At 44.2% G+C, this 22,211-nt stretch overlaps 1 pseudogene; it reads right to left on the reverse strand.

Annotated features, from left to right (window-relative positions):
• Positions 1 to 3,467: 3,467 nt before the first annotated feature.
• Positions 3,468 to 21,668, reverse strand: LOC127432312 (coxsackievirus and adenovirus receptor homolog; annotated as a pseudogene).
• Between the last annotated feature and the right edge of the window lie 543 nt (positions 21,669 to 22,211).

Consider the following 22,211-nt stretch of genomic DNA (forward strand, 5'->3'; position numbering starts at 1 on the left):
GGCCATGAGACCAGGGAGACCAGAGCAGATCAGGCAGACGGCCATGAGACCAAGGATACCTGAGCAGATCAGGTGGATGATCAGGAGACCCAGAAGACCAGAGCAGATTAGGCGGTTGGCCAGGAGACCCAGGAGACCAGAGCAGATCATACAGATGGCCAGGAGATCCAGAAGGCCATCTCAGGATAGGGACTGGGTCAGGAAGCCTGGTTGATGGCCACAGGGCTGAAAAAGGGTCAGGAGACCTGGGGGATGACCACAGTCTAGAGACTGGATCAGTGCAAGGCGGAGCTGTAGGAGACTCAAGGGGTGAAGCCGTGGAAGGCTCGAGGAGCAGAGCCGTGGAAGTCGGAGCCGTGGTAGGCTCGAGGAGCGGAGCCGTGGAAGGTGGAGCCATGGCAGGCTCGAGGAGCGGAGCCATGGAAGGTGGAGCTGTGGCAGGCTCAAGGAGCAGAGCCGTAGAAGGTGGAGCCATGGCAGGCTCGAGGAGCGGAGCCGTGGAATGCGGAACCGTGGCAGGCTCGAGGAGCGGAGCCATGGAAGGCGGAGCCATGGCAGGCTCGAGGGGCGGAGCCGTGGTAGGCGGAGCTGTAGAAGGTTCGAGGGAGGAAGCCATGGATGGCGGAGCCATGGGAAGCTCGAGGAGCAGAGCCATGGAAGGTGGAGCCATGGCAGGCTCGAAACTAAGAGTCCAGGATGACTGGGAAATGACCTCAGTGGTCGCAAACATGAGCAGAGTCTCGGGAGCGACCTCTGTGGTAGTGGGCATGGACTGAGACTCAGGAACGACCTCTGTGGTCGTGGGTGTAGACAGAGACTCGGGAACGACCTCTGTGGCTGTGGGCATAAGCAGAGACTCAGAGACGACCTCTGTGGTCGTGAACATAGGCAGAGACTTGGAAACGATCTCTGTGGTTGTGAACATGGGCAGAGACTCGGAGACAACCTCTTTGATCGTGAATATGGGTAGAGACTTGGGAACAGAAGCCTTTCTCCTCCTCCTCCTCCTCCGGAAGGCCGAAGTTGGCAGCGCAGGCTCTGGGACGGACGAGGCTGGCAATGCAGGCTCTGGGACGGACGAGGCTGGCAACACAGGCTCTGGGACGGGCGAGGCTGGCAATACAGGCTTTGGGACGGATGACGCTGGCAACGCATGCTCTGTGACAGCCGAGGCTGGCAATGCAGGCTCTGGGACAGATGGATGAAGCTTCCAGTTCGTTGGCCGTGGCAGGTGTGGGCATTGACTCGTTGGCCGTGGCAGGTGTGGGCGTTGGCTCGTTGGCCGTGGCAGGTGTGGGCGTCGGCTCGTTGGCCGTGCCAGGCATGGGCGTTGACTCACTGGCCGTGGCAGGCATGGGCATTGGCTCGTTGGCCGTGGCAGGCGTGGGCGTTGACTCATTAGCCGTGGCAGGTGTGGGCATTGGCTCATTGGCCATGGCAGGCGTGGGCGTTGGCTCGTTGGCCGTGGCAGGCATGGGCGTTGGCTCGTTGGCCGTGGCAGGCGTGGGCGTTGGCTCATTGGCCATGGTAGGCAGGAGTACTGACAAGCTGTGAGGAAGGGTCTTTGTGACCTTACGCACCGACATCAGTGGTGGATAATTCAACTTGGAGACAAGGGCCGTGAAGAGCTTCAAGCAGGGAGTCACGGAAGGCTGGGCTGTGACATGGCGTGAAGCAGACTCATACAATGCTGTGACATGGCGTGGAGCAGACTCATACATTGCTGTGAAATGACGAGGAGCAAACTCGGATGTGACTGTGACATGGCGAGGAGCAGACTCAGACGTGGCTGTGATATGGCGTGGAGCAGACTCAGATGTGGCTGTGACATGGTGTGGAGCAGATTCAGACATGGCTGTGACATGGCGTGGAGTGAACTCAGGTGTGGAAGGCTCGGAAGCCGGAAATCGGGATCGGGATTGAGTGAGGAGGATCCTCTGAGGTGAATGTTGTTAATGTTAGCTCCACATATTCCTCCCACGTGTAATCTCCCGTCGCTGGCAACTCTCTCCACTGGTGTGAGATGAGTCCAATTTGATATATCGATTTCAGTGTGGAATAAGAAGATTCTGTGTATCTGGCCAGGATGAGAAACAGACGTGAATATTCTTTGACGGGTAAGTTTGCTCGGCTTAACTGAATAAAGGGTGCTGCTAGATCCATTTCGGTTTGGTCGGTTGTTCTGTTGCAAGGAAGGAGGTCACAAAGGAGGATCTAAGTGCAGCACACTTTAATGAAAGTAAAACAAAATACAAAACAGGATAAATGCATATAATACAAGACAAATAACCAGGAAACAAAACAAAGTATAATAAACAAGACGGAAACCGGAGCATAGACTGGAGCGGGAACATGTAACAACTGACAAGGAATAAACAGACAACGGAGCTTTATATACATGAGGATAAATGAGGTAATATAAGACAGGTGAAAACAATAGGGAACAGCTGGTAGCGATCAGGGCAGGGAATCATGGGAAGTGTAGTCCAGGGGGAAACAGATGACAGAGGCTAAACACAGGGCAAACAACAGAGAATCATAACATAGGGTGACTTTATGCCACTCCTGGCACAAAAATTCAAGCAGCTCGGCTTTTTTTGATTGCTTGTGGCCATCTATCTTCCTCTTGATCACATTCCAGATGTTTTCAGTGGGGTTCAGGTCTGGCGACTGGGCTGGCCATGACAGGGTCTTGATCTGGTGGTCCTCCATCCTTGATTAACCTGGCTGTGTGGCATGGAGCATTGTCCTGTTGAAAAAAAAAACAATCCTCAGAGTTGGGGAACATTGTCAGAGCAGAAGGAAGCAAGCTTTCTTCCAGGATAACCTTGTACATGGCTTGATTCTTGTGTCCTTCACAAAGACGAATCTGCCCGATTCCAGCCTTGCTGAAGCACCCCAAGATCATCATTGATTCTCCACCACATTTCACAGTGGGTGTGAGACACTGTGGCTTGAAGGCCTCTCCAGGTCTACGTCTAACCATTAGACGACCGCTGTGAAATTTGCTGGAGGATCAGTGATGATCTGGGGGTGCTTCAGCAAGGCTGGAATCAGGCAAATTTAATTTTTGTGCCAGGAGTGGCATAAAGTCACCCAACAGCAATGTGGAAGACTTTTAGAGAGCATACCAAGATGCATGAAAACTGTGTTTGAAAATTTGGGTTATTCCACCAAATATTGATTTCTGAACTCTTCCCAAGTTAAAACATTAGTATTGTGTTGTTTAGAAATGAATATGAACTTGTTTTCTTTGCATTATTCGAGGTCTGAAAACACTACATCTTTTTTGTTATTTTGACCAGTTGTCATTTTCTGCAAATAAATGCTCTAAATGACAATATTTTTATTTGGAATTTGGGAGAAATGTTGTCAGTCACCTTTAATCTTTAATAACCGCAAATCAGCGACGATAATTAAAGCTTTGAACTCCACTAAAACTACTCAAGTTGATGAATCTGATAAATCTATGAAAAACAAATACACTCTAAAATGGCATAACCAAATCTGCTGTCACTTTGCAGTGCTGTAGCTGGTGTTACTGGAGGGTGGATGCTCTTTGTGAGTTTGGTCTACTTGGCTGTAGGCCACTCCTGATCGGAAGCTGGACACACAGCTAGTAGGGCAACTCTCAGGGGCAGGAGCATCTTCCCTGTAAGGACAGAAAGACAATAAAAGCTTTACAAAGATATCAGTTACATATCTGTTTGTTTATCATCAAACCACATCTGACAACACATGATGTACAATATTAAAAGAGTGCACTCAGGCAAAACTGGGTTGGTCAAATCAGAATTTAAGAACTGGCTCCCTTTAAATTCATAAGTTGGATTTTGAAGTGGACTGACCACACTCCACAGAATGTTTAATAGGAATTTGAATTGGACTGACAAGAAGAGGTATTTGCTGAATTACAATTTAACTAAAATGGACAACATGGACAAGAAAAGATAACTTGCAGATTTAAATTTGAGCATACTGTGAAATTATATGATGTTTACCACCATGGTGCATACAATTCAATGTAATTTATTAAATATAATTATATATTTTTACAAGCTAGTTCTGGTCCTCTAACCTGATTAAACAAGCAACATTCGAATATGGAATAACCACTGAACTGGTATACAAAAGGTAGTTGGTTCAATCCCCACAGCCACCACCATTGTGTCCTTGAGCAAGGCACTTAACTCCAGGTTGCTCCAGGGGGACTGTCCCTGTAATAAGGGCACTGTAAGTCGCTTTGGATAAAAGCATCTGCCAAATGCATAAATGTAAATGTTGTGTCTCAGTATTAACTTCTATAATAAATAATAGTTTTTTAATATGAACTGTTGTATAAAAGCATATCTAACACACAGCTGTGCTGTTGTACTGAATATCAGCATGGCAGTGATTACTTAGAGCGAAATCACAGTTCCAAATCACAGCTGTAGCACTCTTGCTTCTGATATATTACTTAAATATACAAATGAAATGTCAAAATTTCTAGGTGGAATTTCAAACATTGAATATTAATATCATCTAATGTTTCTTGAGACATTATGTTGTGTGTATGATAGCATGTTTACTTGCTATTTCAAATTCAGTTTAAATTTGGGAAATTAATTGAAATTTTAAAGGCACTCTAAATTCAATTCTGAATGGAGCACAACCCTAGAATGGAGGGATTTTCATATCACCTAATCTCATTCGAGATCCTTTTGTCTTGTCGATTCCAGTCACATCTGAAGATGACAAGCCATACGATCAACAGGACAATTGTGATGAGCAGCAAACACCCAACAACTGTGCCTGTGATCACCCCAGCTCTGTTAGGAGCTATAGAAGATTAGGGAAATCAGTGAATGTTAGCACAAAATCAATGGTGTTCTGGTGAACACTATAGCTGCAGTGTGTCTTTACACTTATGCTTTACAGCTTGAAAGTTCAGCCGACAGCTTTCTTTCCCTACAGCATTGGAAACTTTACAGGAGTAGATACCAGAATGACTTACAGAGTGGTTATTGATCAGAAGCTCTCCAGTAACACAGTCAAAATTTATATACAGAGAGACAAGACACAAAATATCAAGTAAATATAAAGCAAAATAAAAAAGGCCCTTCTCTGAAATTCATCAGTCATCAAACTGGCTTAAAACACACATTTCACAGTGTCACTTGTTTAATATGTCAACTAACAATGTCCAACGGTGGATGTACTGTCATTTTGGAATTTTATAAGAACCGTCAAGAAAAAAATAACCTTTCCAGCACACCTCAAATTAAGTATATTTTTTGATAACATTCTGTGGTGTGAATGACATTTTCAATAAAACCTCCTTTGTCTTGTTTATTTTATAGCTGGCATTTTGTGTATCCTAATTGCACACAATTAGATAATACACTTTGCATAATTTGACAAAATTAAAAAATCACATTGCATATTTTATCTCAAGTGTTCTACACTGATACTGTTATCTCCTTGGCAACCAAGTACACTAGAGTACACTACGTTTTGAAAATGATAGTGGCAATATTTTGGGTTGTGGTGGAAATGTCACAACTGAACAGTTGCAAATGCATGAGAAATTACTTTAAAATGATAAATATTGAAATGGTTTGTGTTTATTTCACTGTTTCTTTAGATTTGCTTAAAGATCATTAGTTTAAAATGAAAGTTTTTGGAATTAATATGGTAAAAAGGTAAAAAGACATGGTAAAAAAGTTTCCAAGTCAGTTTTAATGTGACCTTCAAAATAAATAAAATAAAATAAAATAAAATAAAATAAAATAATAATAATAATAATAATATATATTGTTTGATAACATTCTGTGGTGGAAATTACATTTTAAATTTAAATAAACATCAGGCTCTTTTTGTCTTGTTTATTTCATAGCTGGCATTTTATGTTTCCTAAAGACGCACAATTAAATTGCAGCTTGACTGGAATGTTTTACAATATAAATATTATGTACACTAACTTTAAAAAATAAAAAAATTATATTTTTTAAAATTTTCTGGGTCTGGAACAGGGGTTAAACAATAAAATGTATATACTGTATAAAGGGCATTTGAAAAGTAACAAAAATATATGAAGACATAGTAAAAAGTTTCCAAGTTTTAATGTGACCTTCGTAAAAAAATAAATAATAATAAAAAATAAATTGTTAGTTTTAATAAAAATAAACCCCAGGGACATTAATGTGCCAAGGTTGATGAAAAACTCCTAAATCTTTGGGGTGTTACTGTATCAATGCTTCTTTTAATCCTGGGAGGAAATTTTATGTTATTAGAATTTATGTTTTAATCAAATTTAAAACATTGTTTAAATAAATAATTTATATAATTAAATTAGAATTATTCCTTTGGTCGCACACCAGATTAATAAAATGAAAAAATCTGATTATTTTTAAAAGATCTGTGGCTCTTGTAGCAGACAAATGGTGACCAGCATGCCATTATATCATAATACCACCAGAGTGCGCACTTATTCTGCATTGCGTCTTGAGGAATGGGTCCTCCATTCTCTCTTCTCCAGGAATAGAGCAGAGGTGCTGAGCCTTCATCTGATCTACAGCACAGTGACACTTCTCACCCACGGTTTCTCCACCGTCTATTCGGCACAGATGGCCTCACTGCCACACAGAACAAAATAGGTAAATAACAAAGTAAACGTGTTATAATTCACCCATACAAATTCAAGACTAATAGAATAATGTAATTGTGCAATTCTACAGGGAGTCAAAAGCAGTGCTGACTGCTGAGTAAAATGAAATTATAAAGTGCATGGTTATTTCCCCTCAAGTTCTTTTCTTCAGAAACAAACCAATAAAAGAATCTCAAGGCTGGTTCTGCTTTATTTCTGATAACACCAGCAGAAGAAACAAAAGGAAACTTTCGGTGGAATAATCAAATGAAAAACCAAATTTTGAAAGGTCTTAAACCTGAGAACGAGACCTCTTGGGGGAAAGTTAGAGAAAAGGGCAAAAATATAGTATACTCTAAAAGTTTAAAATACCAATGAAACTTTAACATACAGTATTAATGAAAATATGTACGAATATCACTAGGATATAAAAAGTATCTGACAACGCTTAAAGACCCCATGAAATCGCTTGACGAGTACACATATTGATGTCTTTCATACTGAAACAGGAAATCAGGGTGGGACATACAGTATCGAAGGGCTTGTCCCTTGTTGGTAATAGCCAATAGCCTTTAGTTTACGTCACAGCTATGAACATGATTCGCTTACATGTTATTGCCAGTCAGAAGTAGGTTGAATTAGGGGAATGGGCATTCTCACTCTAGAGTGCATTTGATTGGACAAAATGAGTGAGTGCAGGATGAGTCATCAATATTTTCTGTATTTATTAAGACTGTACATTAAAAGGGACAAAAATACAAATTATCTCATCATTTACTCACCCTCATGATATACAAGGTGTGTATGACTTTCTTTCTTCTGCTGAACACATTTGAAGAAAATTAGGAAAATATCTTAGCTCAGTAGGTCCTTAAAATGCAAGTGGATGGTGATTTGACTTTTGAAGCTCCAAAAATCACAGACAGTCAGCATAAATTTCATCCATACGAGTCCAGCTGTTAAATGAATGTCTTCTGAAGTAATACAATCACTTTCGGTGTGAAAAAGATAAATATCTAAGTACTTTTTTAACTCTTAATCATTGCTTCTGGTCAGCAGCGGTATGCACATCTGGCGTAATCGCATTGGCATGGGAAACACGCGAGAACTGAGTAGGAAGGAGTGAATGAGTAGGAGGAATGCTGTACAGAAGCTTAGTTGGTTTTGGTTTAGATTTGTATTTGTATCTGTTTGTTTACTTACAATGGTGCATTTGTGTGCTTATCCTGGATGTCTCAACCGAGAGTAGAATGTGAGATTACGTCTGTATCATGGCAATGCGAATATGTCAAAAGAGAGACCATGTGATCTCCACACTCTTGTGATGCTTACCGGAAGTGATGATTTAAAGTTAAAAAGTACTCAAATACTGATTTTCTTTGCACCAAAAGTGATCGTATTGCTTTAGAAGACATTAAAGGTGCAGTATGTAAGATTCAGAAACCCTTGTTATTAATGACACCTGTGGCCATTAAGTGAACTGCAGCCAGCTCGTGTTGCACTTGTTGCTCGTGATCACGCACACACTCCATAGGGACACGAGCGAGCATTGACCAAAACAATGACGTAACATACAAAGAGGCTGAACGTGATTCACCGACATCATGCTGACAGATGAAGTTGCATAATTAAAATTACACAGTTATGATTGTTTTAATACAAACTTTGAGACTGTGTATTATATTTGACTCTCCAGTGCTGGAACAGGGCTAAAACAAAGTGTGGATATAGGTCTGACTATGCAAGACTGTAGTTTGAAGTAATCACTTTTCTTTGTATGTTACATTGACTGCATTTATACGATAGCCTATGTCGGTGTTAGCTAGCTAGCCAGCTTTATCAATAGCTGTTAGCTAAATTTGGAGGATGATGACAGTAACTGTTATAAAATAGACTGTATATTATAAATATGTTGACACAATTCAGTATTGATGTGATTGCATCACAACTGTCATTTTGATATATCGATGCGCTATTGTTTTATAATGGTAGAATGTATATATTCTCTGTATAACCAAGTTACATTAAACTAATGGATGGAGCTTTTATCTTTTCATTATGCATTATCTTGAACATTGTCTAGCATTCATTTCATGTGTTATTGTAGTTTATCTTGCTGAATAATTACAGATTAACATTGACATTAACCTGACTTTTAGTATAAAGAGAAGATCGTTGAAATTATTTGAAAGTTACAAAGCAAGGTAGCTTGCAATTTGTCAGCGTTAGCAGGCAAGATCAAGTTAGCTAAAATTACACAGATCAATCCTTATGGCACTATATTTCACATGCTTTGCAGTTATGCAAGCTTACCTGTCCAATAAGAAGACCAGCAATTCAGGGTCAGTTTTGATCCCCAAAACCAAACAAAGGTCCCTCCAGGAATCAAATGCCCTGCCGATGTTCACTCTAGTTTTCGCTCGACCACGATCACGTTCCTGCTTAGCCAGATGGGATTCAGTAGATACATTTATTTTTTATTTTTTTGGCTTACTCTGAATTTGTGTAGAAGTCGGTGTTGTGCTGGGAGCTGGACGTTTGCTGGATTCCATCTCTAAGATAACGTTACCTAGTGTTGCAGTTTGTCGTCGCTGTTGAATAGCGGAAGAGAAGCTACTGTCTGAGGCAAGGCTCTTGGGAGCACGCATAAACGTCACATCCTTTGGATTTTCCCGGCAAAAGCGACCCCCTCCCTTCACATGAAAATCAGTCTACAGGCTTTAATAGGCAACCTAGGAAGTCCGGGAAGGACTTAAGTTGCGTTACAAGCCGTTCACACACTGGCAAAAAAAGGCGAATATTACATGAAAAATGTTACATATTGCACCTTTAATTTAACCGCTGGAGTAGTATCGATGATGTTTATTCTGACTATCTGTGATTTTTGGAGATTCAAAAGTCAAATCACCATCCACCAGCATTTTAAGGACATACTGAGCTGAGATATTTTTCTATTTTTTTCCTCAAATGTGTTCTGGTGAAGAAAGAAAGTCATACACATCTGGGATATCATGATGGTGAGTTAATTATGAGAGAATTTTGATTTTTGGGTGAACCATCCCTTTAAAATGTGTTAAGTTCATTTAGTCAACTTTTAGGGGTATATCAGCATATAGATGGCCTCAAAGTTAACAGACATGGAATAAAAGTCCCAAACTCCGATTTTTATTTCAAATGGTCTCTTAAGGAAATTAGAGATCCTAATGCAAAAGACACTCATTGGTCATTAACATTTTTAATGTTTTTACATTTTTAAACATTTTAACTTACAGTGCATGCATACATTTTATCAGCTTGTGCGTTCCCTGGCCATACCCTAATTAGCCTACATAAAAACTTAATTATTGGATGGTAGTTAATACATTCGCTTAAACTTGTAGGATGACTAGAAATTAGTGGTATTACCCATAACAATCAGCAAGATCTTCCAGCTATTAACTCCAGGTGACTTTGCACTGGTAGGTTCCAGCATGAGGCAGCCAGTGAGGTTATAGAGAGAGATGCATCTCCCTGGGCAGGGCTTGTAGCTGTAAAGTCCACACCTTTTATAAAAGCAGGGTCATCATGGATATATTTCCTTCCACCTGTATATGATATGATCTAATGAAAAAAGTCATAAATTAATGTCTTTTTCATGAAATACATATTCGATTGCAGCTTGAAGCTCTAATTGTACGCTTTACATACACTACATGGCTAAAACAACATGATCACACGGGAAGTCGGCATGCTGTTTCCGAAAGTTCTGGTACCCTAGCTAGGATCAGCAACAGTATGCAGACTCACTGACATGCCCTATCTCCCATCGTACATACTTGGAGCGGCTTAACAATAGTTATTTTCCTTTGTGGCACAACTGTTAGCGCGTTGCATCAGTTGCATGGGAGACCGCAGTTTAATCCCCTTTCAAACAAGGAAGTAATCATGTTTGTGTAACAATCACAATCATGATAAGAAGGTTGCATTTTTATCCCTAACATTGCATTTTGTCTCTACTGATGGTTATGGTTAGATTTGGGATTTGGCTGGGGGGTAGATTAAATAAAATAAACATTTCTCTTCGCTGTTTTACACCCTGTTCAGCTGAAAACAATTATTTTTACAACTGGCTTCTGGTGACCTCTCCTGGATATAAATGGATGTCACACTTGTTTATATACTCTGAAACACCACTTTAGCCTCTGGAGGCAGTGTTTTCAAATTCGGTCAACATATACCGATTTCAGCTAAAGAAAATTCGACACACATTTGCAGAATTTTATGTGAGTTCAGGCTGGGCTAAAAGTATGTTCTAATGAACAAGTTTGACCTGTAGTTTCAGAGCAAAGGTCTGAATTATATAGGATTATATGATCTGTATTATATAAACTGAATTATATACAGGATTAAAAAAATTTTTTTTTAAGTTTTCGTAAGTTTTTTTTTAAACAATTAAAATGTAAATGACACTCTTGTCTAAGGAGTGTCTAGGGAGTCTAAACATTCAAATGTACCGTCCTGTGCAAAAGTTTTAGGCACTTAAGATGTTTCACAAAAACATTTGTCTTAAGATTGTTATTTATATCTTCAGATTTATTGTGTTAATAGGAAAAATACATTTTAGACTCCCAAACATTACTTTTGAAAAGAGAATTGATTAGAATAGAAGAACAGGGTGCTCTGCAACAGATGGCATTGCCCCCACAGAGTTCCCCACTGAACATTGTATCAGTCTAGGATTACATGAAGAGACATAAGCAATTGAGACCTAAATAGATAGAAGAACTGTGGTGAATTCTCCAAGAAGCTTGATACATCCTATCTGCCAACAGCAAGAAAAACTGTGTCCAGGTGTACCTAGGAGAATTGGGGCTGTTTTAAAGGCAAAGGTGGCCACACCAAATATTGATTTAGCTTTTTTATGTTTACTGTATGATGTTAATTGATAAATGAAAACTAATTATGGCATTATTTTTGAAGACATCCTCACTATGCAACATTTTGTGCCTAAAACTTTTGCACAGTACTGTATAAACACTGACAGATTGCCTTACGCACCATGTGGTCCTTCTGTGTATTGTTGGGGCTGACGACTGACCACTCAATGTCAAGTTCGCCTATGTCTGCTAGACTTGTTGTGTAGGTGCAGTCTAATGTAACTCGTTCCCCTTGAGCCGTCTGCATAGTTTGTGGTCCACTTGCGGTCACTTTAATTGCTAACGTCACATCTGAAAAAGTAATACGCAGGTGCAATTTCCATTTACTTAAAAAGATCTCTATTTATGTGAGGTCAGGTCTTTAAATTAGTAATATAACGAGGTTTAAAAAACACACAAGACAAACAGACATGATTAATAATCGCAAACACTGTGATAGCAAGTTAAGCTTAAAACCATAATGAACACTACTGAAATTAACTAAAAATACAAAAGTCAAAAGTTTGGACACTACTTATAATGTATTATTACTATTTTCCACATTTTAGAATAATAGTAATGTCATCAAAAATATGAAATAACACAGATGGGGTATGGGAATTATGAAGTGACCAAATAAATTTTAAACAAATCAAAACAAATCTTACTGTATATTTTGGCTTCTTTAAAGTACCCACCATTTGTCTAGATTACAGCTCTACATAATCTGCATGGCACATGTGTCCATTACAAATGGATCTATAAAATGCCCAAATAGTGTCAAATGTTCAAGATAATTAGAAACAACAGCACCACCTTGAGTGACAAATAGCATGAATAATATGCATGCATATGGAATACTGACAATTTACCATTGTTGAATGATTTAGTAGTCACTTGTAACAATTAGTATTCAGTTGTCTTGAAAAAAGAAAAAAAGAAATACACATCCTGTGATAGTTAACTTAGTTAGGCTAGTAATATTGCAGTTTGTTTTTATTTAGTAATACCCAGGTATGGACTGGCTATCGGGAGCACCGTGACTTTCCCCAGTGGGCCAGTCGAGTAGTGGGCCGATTGGAAAATGAAAGTCTGACGAAACGGCGTTACCCGATTAAACCACACAGCACAGCCACCAGCCGCAGCACAAGAGCAGAGGTGGGACAGGTCCCTCTCAGACCGCAACCATGCTGTGGTGACGAAGTGCGAGGCGCTAGTCACGTGACCCATTTGAATTCGACACAGAATACACTTGATACACTTGGATGATATGGGAACCTTAAAAGCTTCGTGCTGAAGCTAGCTGAAACCAGATTAAACACCTTGGACATTATTAACTGCTGTGATGAGGTAAACAGGAAAACATTGGGTCATGCACAACTGTAATTACATGGCTTTTTAATCCACACATCACCACCCTTATAGACACCCTTATTATGGTGTACACAGTAACTGTATTAACTGGTGTTTTGTCAGAAAAGTTGCATTTATTTAAAATAAATGTAACTGTAAATATATAATGCATACAGTATGCTGTTAGCTTCTGCATATTAGTCACTTTTTATGGAGGTTGCTTTTGTAGTTTATACATGTGTTAAGAATATTGTTTTTCATTACAAATCTAACAACTTGCTTGTTTATAGAAACATCATGGTTACTGGTGTAACCTCCGTTCCCTGATGGAGGGAACGAGACGTTGGTGTCGATGTAGTGACACTAGGGGTCACTCTTGGGAGCCTGAGACACCTCTGGTCTTTGATAAAAGGCCAATGAAAATTGGCGAGTGGTATTTGCATGCCACTCCCCCGGACATACGGGTATAAAAGGAGCTGGTATGCAACCACTCATTCAGGTTTTACGCTGAGGAGCCGATATAAGGTCCGGCCATTTCAGCGGGTAGTTCAGCGTTGTGGTAGGAGGGACCAACGTCTCGTTCCCTCCATCAGGGAACGGAGGTTACACCAGTAACCATGACGTTCCCTATCTGTCACTCACTCGACGTTGGTGTCAATGTAGTGACACTAGGGGTCCCTATACAAAACGCCACAAGGCTGAACTGTGTTACGTGAACTGCTGGTGTTTGGTGGGCAGACTTGCTGTGTGCCTCATAGCCAGCACACCAGGTCGACACGTAACCTCCCCCAACACAGTTATGAGTGTCAAACGGCCCTTTTTGGGGACAAGTCGACTACCCAAAGATAGAGACAGGCTTAACCCAGTCGTGGCCTCTTTTCCTCTTCTCTTTTTCCACTCCCTAAAAAAGAAGGGGGATTATCCGACTGGGCCGCCAGGTCTAGTCGGGGGGTGTCCCTCCCAAGGGGAGGACACCGCGGAGACCACACCTCGCCCCAAGAGAGGGGGGGATATTTAAGTGGAAGAATACGTCACATGGTCTTTCCAACCATGTGGAGAGCCTTCAAGGTAGATCCTGCCCAATGGGGGAGGAGTTACTACAAACATGGAGACTGGGGCAGAGGGGCTCTGCCCAAGGAAGACGCAGTTTGCCAGCAGGGAAACGAATTAGCGGAAGATATAGATCGCATGGGGTTAGCCTTAAAGGGAACCGCCACATGCAGAGCACCTACCCCAGAACAGGGCTCTTAGTTAGCGTGTGTACTGGGCCGGCAGCGAGTCTCTCCGAAAACTCGACTGCCACAGGGCTTGGAGGATGTCAACCAGGGAACAAATTTTGTGAACACTACTGGGAATTAACGGCACACATCTTCATCTCAAAAGGAGGTGGAAGGCACTATGTGCAAGCGATACACCCAGCCGGCTATCCCGGGCTTATCCGCTTGTGTTGCGTGCCACTACCTGGGACGAAACCGGTTCCACCCGGAGGTTGTAAAACCTTGCAAAGGTGTTGGGTGTTGCCCAGCCCGCTGCTCTGCAAATGTCTGTTAGAGAGGCACCTCTGGCCAAGGCCCAAGAACCCACTACACCACGGGTAGAATGGGCTCGTAGCCCTACCGGGGGCGGCATGTTTTGGGTGAGATATGCCATAGTTATGGTGTCAACGAGCTAGTGGGCGATCCTCTGCTTGGAGACAGCGCTTCCTTTCCGCTGTGCACCAAAAGCAGACAAAGAGCTGCTCAGAGATTCTAAAGCTCTGCGTGCGATCCAAATAGATGCATAAAGCGCGCACCGGACACAGCGACGACAGGGCTGGGTCTGCCTCCTCCTGGGGCAGCACTTGCAGGTTCACCACCTAGTCCCTAAAGGGGTGGTGGGAACCTTGGGCACATAGCCCGGTCAGGGTCTCAGGATCACGTGAGAGTAACCTGGACCGAACTCCAGGCACGTTTCGCTGACAGTGAACACTTGCAGGTCACCTACCCTCTTGATGGAAGTGAGTGCAATCAGGAGGGCAGTCTTCAAGGAGAGTGCCTTAAGCTCGGCTGACTGCAAAGGCTCAGAGGGGGCTCTCTGTAGACCCTGAAGAACTACAGAGGTCCGATGAGGGAACGAGGCGCGGCCTGGAGGGATTCAGCCTCCTGGCACCTCTTAGGAACCTGATGATCAGGTCGTGCTTCCCTAAGGACTTACCGTCAACTGCGTCATGGTGTGCTGCTATGGCAGCAATGTATACCTTCAAGGTGGAAGGGGACAGCCTCCCTTCCAACCTCTCTTGCAGGAAGGAAAGCACTGATCTGACTGCGCATCTCTGGGGTCACCACTTAGCAAACGGACGCCACTTAAAGGCATACAGGCGTCTCATAGAGGGAGCCCTAGTCTGAGTGATCGTGTGTACCATCGCAGGTGGGAGACAGCTTAGGTCTTCCGCATCCTGTCCAGGGGCCAGACATAGAGATTCCAGAGGTCTGGGCACGGGTGCCGGATGGTGCCCCTTCCCTGAGAAAGAAGGTCCTTCCTCAGGGGAATCCCCCAGGGGGGAGCTGTCGCGAGGAGCGTGAGGTACGAGCACCACGTCTGGGCGGGCCAGTAGGGTGCTACCAGGATGACCTGCTCCTCATCCTCCCTGACCTTGCACAGGGTCTGTGCAATCAGGCTCACTGGGGGAAACGCATATTTGTGAATGCCAGGGGGCCAGCTGTGTGCCAGCACATCTATGCCGAGGGAGGCCTCGGTCAGGGCATACCAGAGCGGGCAGTGGGGAGGATTCTTGGGAGGCGAACAGGTGCACCTGTGCCTGTCGAATTGACTCCAAATCAGCTGGACCACCTGAAGGTGGAGTCTCCACTCTCCCCTGAGGGTAACCTGTTGTGAAGTCACGTCCACCGTAGTGTTGAGGTTGCCCGGGATGTGAGTGGCTTGCAGCGACTTGAGGTGCTGCTGACTCCAGAGGAGGAGATAGCGGGCGAGTTGTGACATACAACGAGAGCGCAAACCACCTTGGCGGTTGACATATGCTACCATTGTCATGTTGTCTGTCTGAACTAACACGTGCTTGCCCTGGATCAATGGCCAAAACCTCCGCAGGGCGAGCAGAATTGCCAACAACTCGAGGCAGTTGATGTGCCAATGCAGTTGCGGACCCGTCCAGAGGCCGGCGGCTGTGTGCCCATTGCAAACGGCGCCCCAGCCCATTTTGGAGGCATCTGTCATGACCACGACGCACCTGGGGACCAGTTCTAGAGGAACACCTGCCCGTAGGAATGAGAGGTTGGTCCAAGGGCTGAAAACACAGTGACAGACCAACGTGATGGCCACGTGGTGTGTCCCGTGGCACCATGGCCGTCCTGGGACTCAAGTCTGGAGCCAGTACTGAAGCGGCCTCATATGCATCAACCCGAGTGGGGTGGCCACCGCCGAGAATGCCATATGCCCCAGGAGCCTCTGAAGAAGTTTCAGTGGAACCGCTGTTCCCTGTTTGAACGCCTTCAAACAGGCCAGCACCGACTGGGCGCGCTCATTCGTAAGGCGCGCCGTCAAGGAGACTGAGGAAGTACGCATCCTTCAGGTCTACCGCCGCTAACCAATCTTGATGCCGGACGTTTGCCAGAATGTGTTTTTGCATCAGCATCTTGAACGGGAGTCTGTGTAAAGCCTAGTTCAGAACTCACAGGTCCAAGATTGGCCTCAACCCACTGCCTTTTTTCGGTACGATGAAGTAGGGGCTGAAAAAACCCCTTCTTCATCTCGGCTGGAGGGACAGGTTCTATCGCGCCCTTCTGTAGGAGGATAGCGATCTCCGCGCAAGGTAGCAGCGTTTTCGTCTTTCACCAAGGTGAAGTGGACACCGCTGAACCTGGGCGGATGCCCAGTGAAGTGAATCGTGCAGCCGAGTCGGACAGTCCGGACCAGCCCTCGTGACGGATTGGAAAGAGCAAGCCATGCGTCCAAGTTCCGTGCAAGGGGGACCAAAGGGACAATGTCATCGGATGTACCGGCAGGTGGGGCCTCGCGGCGGGGCAGAGCTCGAGGTGCCACATCACGTCGTGGCCGTGCTGAGTCTAAGGACATCGAAGCACTTACCTGGCCTGGGATGGGGAGGAAGAGGCCTGTCCTCGTGACCTGTGGAGACTGTCACATCGGGGGTGGATTTGTGCCACAGCTGGGTGCTCAGGAGCGGGAGACTGCCGCTGGAGCGCCAAACCTGCCAAATGGAGTGGTGGACGGTGATCGTGATGATGGCCGTACACACCGGATACGTGACCCAGGGAACAAGGAAACCACTCTTGCTGAGCTCTTGAGTACTGCAGCCACTTTGGCATGCAGCGCAAAATGCAAAAAGATGAAGATCTGCTTACCAGCTCCAGAGCAGCGGGTTTCATTGTCCCTGGGTCACCCATCTCAAGGGTGCTTTGAAGTCTTTCACGGGTTCTGGGTGGCCGCGAGACGGGTGGCGTCTGCTTCCTGTGGTGGGCTCCACGCCGGGGCCGGGCCGAAGGGGCGGGCTGCGGCGGAGCCGGTGCAGTCACCGCAGGGGGACGCTCTTGGCAATGAGTAGATGAGGTGCAGGATCTTGAGCTGCGCCGGGGCAGGGTATGCCGGCTAGCATCCATCTACTGCTCTACCATCGAGAACTGCTGGGCAAAGTCCTCGACGGTGTCGCCAAATAGGCCCACCTGGGAAATGGGGGCAGCAAGGAATCGTGTCTTGTCGGCCTCACCCATCTCGACCAGGTTGAAGCCAAAGGTGGCGCTCCTGAACCACTAGTGTGGCCATCGTCCGCCCGAGAGACCGCGCCGTGACTTCCGTCGCTCAGAGAGCGAGGTCGGTTGCCGAGCACAGTTCCTGCATCAATCCCGGGGCGGAACTACCCTCGTGCAGTTCCTTTAGTGCCTTGGCAGACTTGCAGGAGAGCCATGGCGTGCAGGGCGGAGGGGGCTTGTCCAGCGGCACCGTAGGCCTTGGCCGTCAGAGACGACGTAAACCTACAGGCCTTGGACGGGGGCTTTGGGCACCCACGCCAGGTGGCGGCGCTCTGTGGGCATAGGTGCACCGTGAGCGCCTTTATCCACCGGGGGATTGCCGAATAGCCCACCATCGAGGGTAGTGAGGGCGGGGAAGCTGAAAAGATCGGGACCGGCCAGTAAAAAGTGCCTCCTGCGACCTTGTCAGCTCTTCATGCACTTCCGGGAAGAAAGGAACGGGGGCGGGGCGTGGCTTTGTGCAGGGCTGCGAGCCCAGGAACCAATCACCGAGCCGCGAGGGTTCAGGGAAGAGCGGTGAAATTCACTCTAACCGACGCTCGTGGCTGCCCGGGAAAGCATGTCGTCATCTCCGTGTCAGCCTGTGACTGGGCAATCGACCCCGAAGGGAGGAGCCCAGCTGAGGCTTCCGACTGGATGAGCCCGCTCCCCGATGCTGCGCTCGAGAGCTCATCACTTTCGCGGGCTCCGAATAAGAGGTCGAACTCGCCGTGGGACGAGCCGGCGGACTCACCCGGAAGCCCGATCGGGGCAGACGAGAGTGCTGGGGAATGGGAAGTCCGCGGGGAGATACCCGGCGGAGGCGGTCCCATTGGGGTCCCCAAATCGCCCCCAGTGCTAGCCGTGCTGGTCTCATACCCGTGGGTAAAAGGACCGAGGCGGAAGCCTCTGGGGTGGCGAGCCGCGACCGCAACGTTGCCATGGACATATTCTCGCAATGAGAACATGACCATCCACAAATGCTGTCTCCGCGTGAGCAGTGCCCAGACACGAAAGACAGTGATCATGACCATTAGAAGGCGAGAGATAACGAGCACAACCAGGAATAACATGGGATTGGAAAAGCATCTTTAAAAAGACGCGTCTTTAAAAAGACGTTCCGTGTGTGTGCTCTTTTAGAGAAATATATACTCTTTTAGAGGGGAAAAATGCTCTTTCAGAAAATATACTCTCTAGTTTTTCTAGAAATGCTGAAATGCGCCATCAGATCCAGAAGAGGTGAATGGACAGTAGTATTCAGCTCAATTAGCATGACCGTTCGGCTCCGAAGAGAAAATCTGAATGAGTGGTTGCATACCAGCTCCTTTTATACCTGTATGTCCGGGGGAGTGGCATGCAAATACCACTCGCCAATTTTCATTGGCCTTTTATCAAAGACCAGAGGTGTCTCGGGCTCCCAAGAGTGACCTCTAGTGTCACTACATCGACACCAACGTCGAATGAGTGACAGATAGGGAACCATAATTACATCTAACCATGGTAATAAGGATCATGGTTTTACCTGTGATTATCATATTTTACTAATAAACACTGGATACTGTGGTACATTTTCATAAAGGCAAGTACAAAGGAGAATTTAACAAAATAAATTTAAAACCTGGACCCCCATGAACTGTTTTTCTTTCACTTAACTTTAGTTTTGTAAAGACATTCATGAATAGGCACACTTTATTGTTGTTTACAAAACTTTCAAACATTTAAGCATTCACTTTTAAAGATGTTTTTTTATTTTTATTTCAACTGATAGTACGGTGCATCCGGAAAGTATTCACAGCGCTTCACTTTTTCCACATTTTGTTATGTTACAGCCTTATTCCAAAATGGATTAAATTGATTATTTTCCTCAAAATTCTACAAACAATACCCCATAATGACAACGTGAAAGAAGTTTATTTGACATCTTTGCAAATTTATTAAAAATAAAAAACGAAAAAAATCACATATACATAAGTATTCACAGCCTTTGCCATGACACTCAAAATTGAGCTCAGGTGCATCCTGTTTCCACTGATCATCCTTGAGATGTTTCTACAACTTGATTGGAGTCCACCTTTGGTAAATTCAGTTGATTGGACATGATTTGGAAAGGCACACACCTGTCTATATAAGGTCCCACAGTTAACAGTGCATGTCAGAACACAAACCAAGCCATGAAGTCCAAAGAATTGTCTGTAGACCGCCGAGACAGGATTGTATTGAGGCACGGATCTGGAGAAAGGTTCAGAAAAATTTCTGCAGCATTGAAGGTCCCAATGAGCACAGTGGCCTCCATCATCCGTAAATGGAAGAAGTTTGGAATCACCAGGACTCTTCCTAGAGCTGGCCGCCTGGCTAAACTGAGCGATTCGGGGGAGAAGGGCCTTAGTCAGGGAGGTGACCAAGAACCTGATGGTCACTCTGACAGAGCTCCAGCATTTCTCTGTGGAGAGAGGAGAACATTCCAGAAGAACAACCATCTCTGCAGCACTCCATCAATCAGGCCTGTATGTTAGAGTGGTCAGACGGAAGCCACTCCTCAGTAAAAGGCACATGACAGCCCGCCTGGTGTTTGCCAAAAGGCACCTGAATGACTCTCAGACCATGAGAAACAAAGATTGAACACTTTGGCCTGAATGGCAAGCGTCATGTCTGGAGGAAACCAGGCACCGCTCATCACCTGGCCAATACCATCCCTACAGTGAAGCATGGTGGTGGCAGCATCATGCTGTGGGGATGTTTTTCAGTGGCAGGAACTGGGAGACTAGTCAGGATCGAGGGAAAGATGAATGCAGCAATGTACAGAGATATCCTTGATGAAAACCTGCTCCAGAGCACTCTGGACCTCAGACTGGGGCGAAGGTTCATCTTCCAACAGGACAACGACCCTAAACACACAGCAAAGATAACAAAGGAGTGGTTCCGGGACAACTCTGTGAATGTCCTTGAGTGGCCCAGCCAGAGCCCAGACTTGAACCCGATTGAACATCTCTGGAGAGATCTGAAAATGGCTGTGCACAGACGCTCCCCATCCAACCTGATGGAGCTTGAGAGGTGCTGCAAAGAAGAATGGGAGAAACTGCCCAAAAATAGGTGTGCCAAGCTTGTAGCATCATACTCAAAAAGACTTGAGGCTGTAATTGGTGCCAAAGGTGCTTCAACAAAGTATTGATCAAAGGCTGTGAATACTTATGTACATGTGATTTTTTGTATTTTTTATTTTTTTATAAATTTGCAAAGATTTCAAACAAACTTCTTTCACGTTGTCATTATGGGGTATTGTTTGTAGAATTTTGAGGAAAATAATTAATTTAATCCATTTTGGAATAAGGCTGTAACATAACAAAATGTGAAAAAAGTGAAGCGCTGTGAATACTTTCCGGATGCACTGTTTATCCAAATTATCTACTGTAAAAAAGAGAGTAAAACTTGTCTTTAAAAGACCTCATTCAGTTCTTTCTAGATTAGTCAGTTATACAGATGATCATATTCTATTGTAATTCTAAAACCCCTCAGTTGTATGGTTTGAAAGTGTATACCCAGCTGTACCAAAGTTCTAAGCCACCATCTTCCACCATCGTGGTGCTTTCTCATATATTATTCATATGGGCTCATAAAACACTCTATGAACTTAATGACTAAGCTTGTGAATAAATTCTACCAGACTTCATTATATTGATGAAGGAAAACCTTCACAGACATAATTGAAGAACTTTAGCTGTGTTGTGAGCACAATTTACAATGAATGTGGCCTTGTACAAATTAGGTTCAAATTCAAAAAGTATGTCAATTCTTTTGGAGAAGAAACTTGTTTTGAGAAACACTGCTAGCACAGACAGTATCATAAATGAGACCAGCGGGGACGAACACAAGGCCATTCGTCTAACATGATGCCATTTTGGACAACTGTGGGAGATTAAAGTAAAAAATGTTTGAAAGTGGAGAAGAGAACGATAGAAAATAAGAGAGAGAGAGATAGATAATGATCATGTCTTGCTGGGTTGCATATTTTGAACTTTACCTTGTGAGGAAGCAGAATTTTGGTACATTCATGTTGGAACACCCTTTATTGTGAAACCTCCTTCTGTTCAGCTGGTTGTGTGTTTTTTTTTTTTTTTTTTTTTTTTAAAGACGTATGCCTAGCCGAGCAAAGAAGCTGCAAAAAGAACAAATGTATTTTACATCAGAAATTCATCAGTGCAATACAGATTTATGATGATGCAATGCCATTTCACCATAGCAGACATAGGACACAATATTTGGAATACCGTAATAGTATGGTTATGATACAGAATATCATAACAAAGGGATTGAGGAAGTAAAAATAACTTACGTACCTGTAGTGACCTAAAGACATTTTTGCTTAGAACCACAAAGTTAAAAATGTTTATTTTCTACTTCCCTGCTGTGAGACAACTGTGAGCACATCTTTGTTGTTCTGTCCTCTTAAACACTATCCATTCTTCCTCCTACAGTATTTTGAGAGGGTGCAACCCATCTGTTCACAAAAATCTATCATGTACCACACATTATACAACAGAAGAAGAAACATTTTGGGATGCTCCTAAGCTGATCGACTGGAACAACTAGTTCCAA

The sequence above is a fragment of the Myxocyprinus asiaticus genome, chromosome 42, assembly GCF_019703515.2.
Source record: "Myxocyprinus asiaticus isolate MX2 ecotype Aquarium Trade chromosome 42, UBuf_Myxa_2, whole genome shotgun sequence".
In the NCBI taxonomy this organism is placed as follows: Eukaryota; Metazoa; Chordata; class Actinopteri; order Cypriniformes; family Catostomidae; genus Myxocyprinus; species Myxocyprinus asiaticus.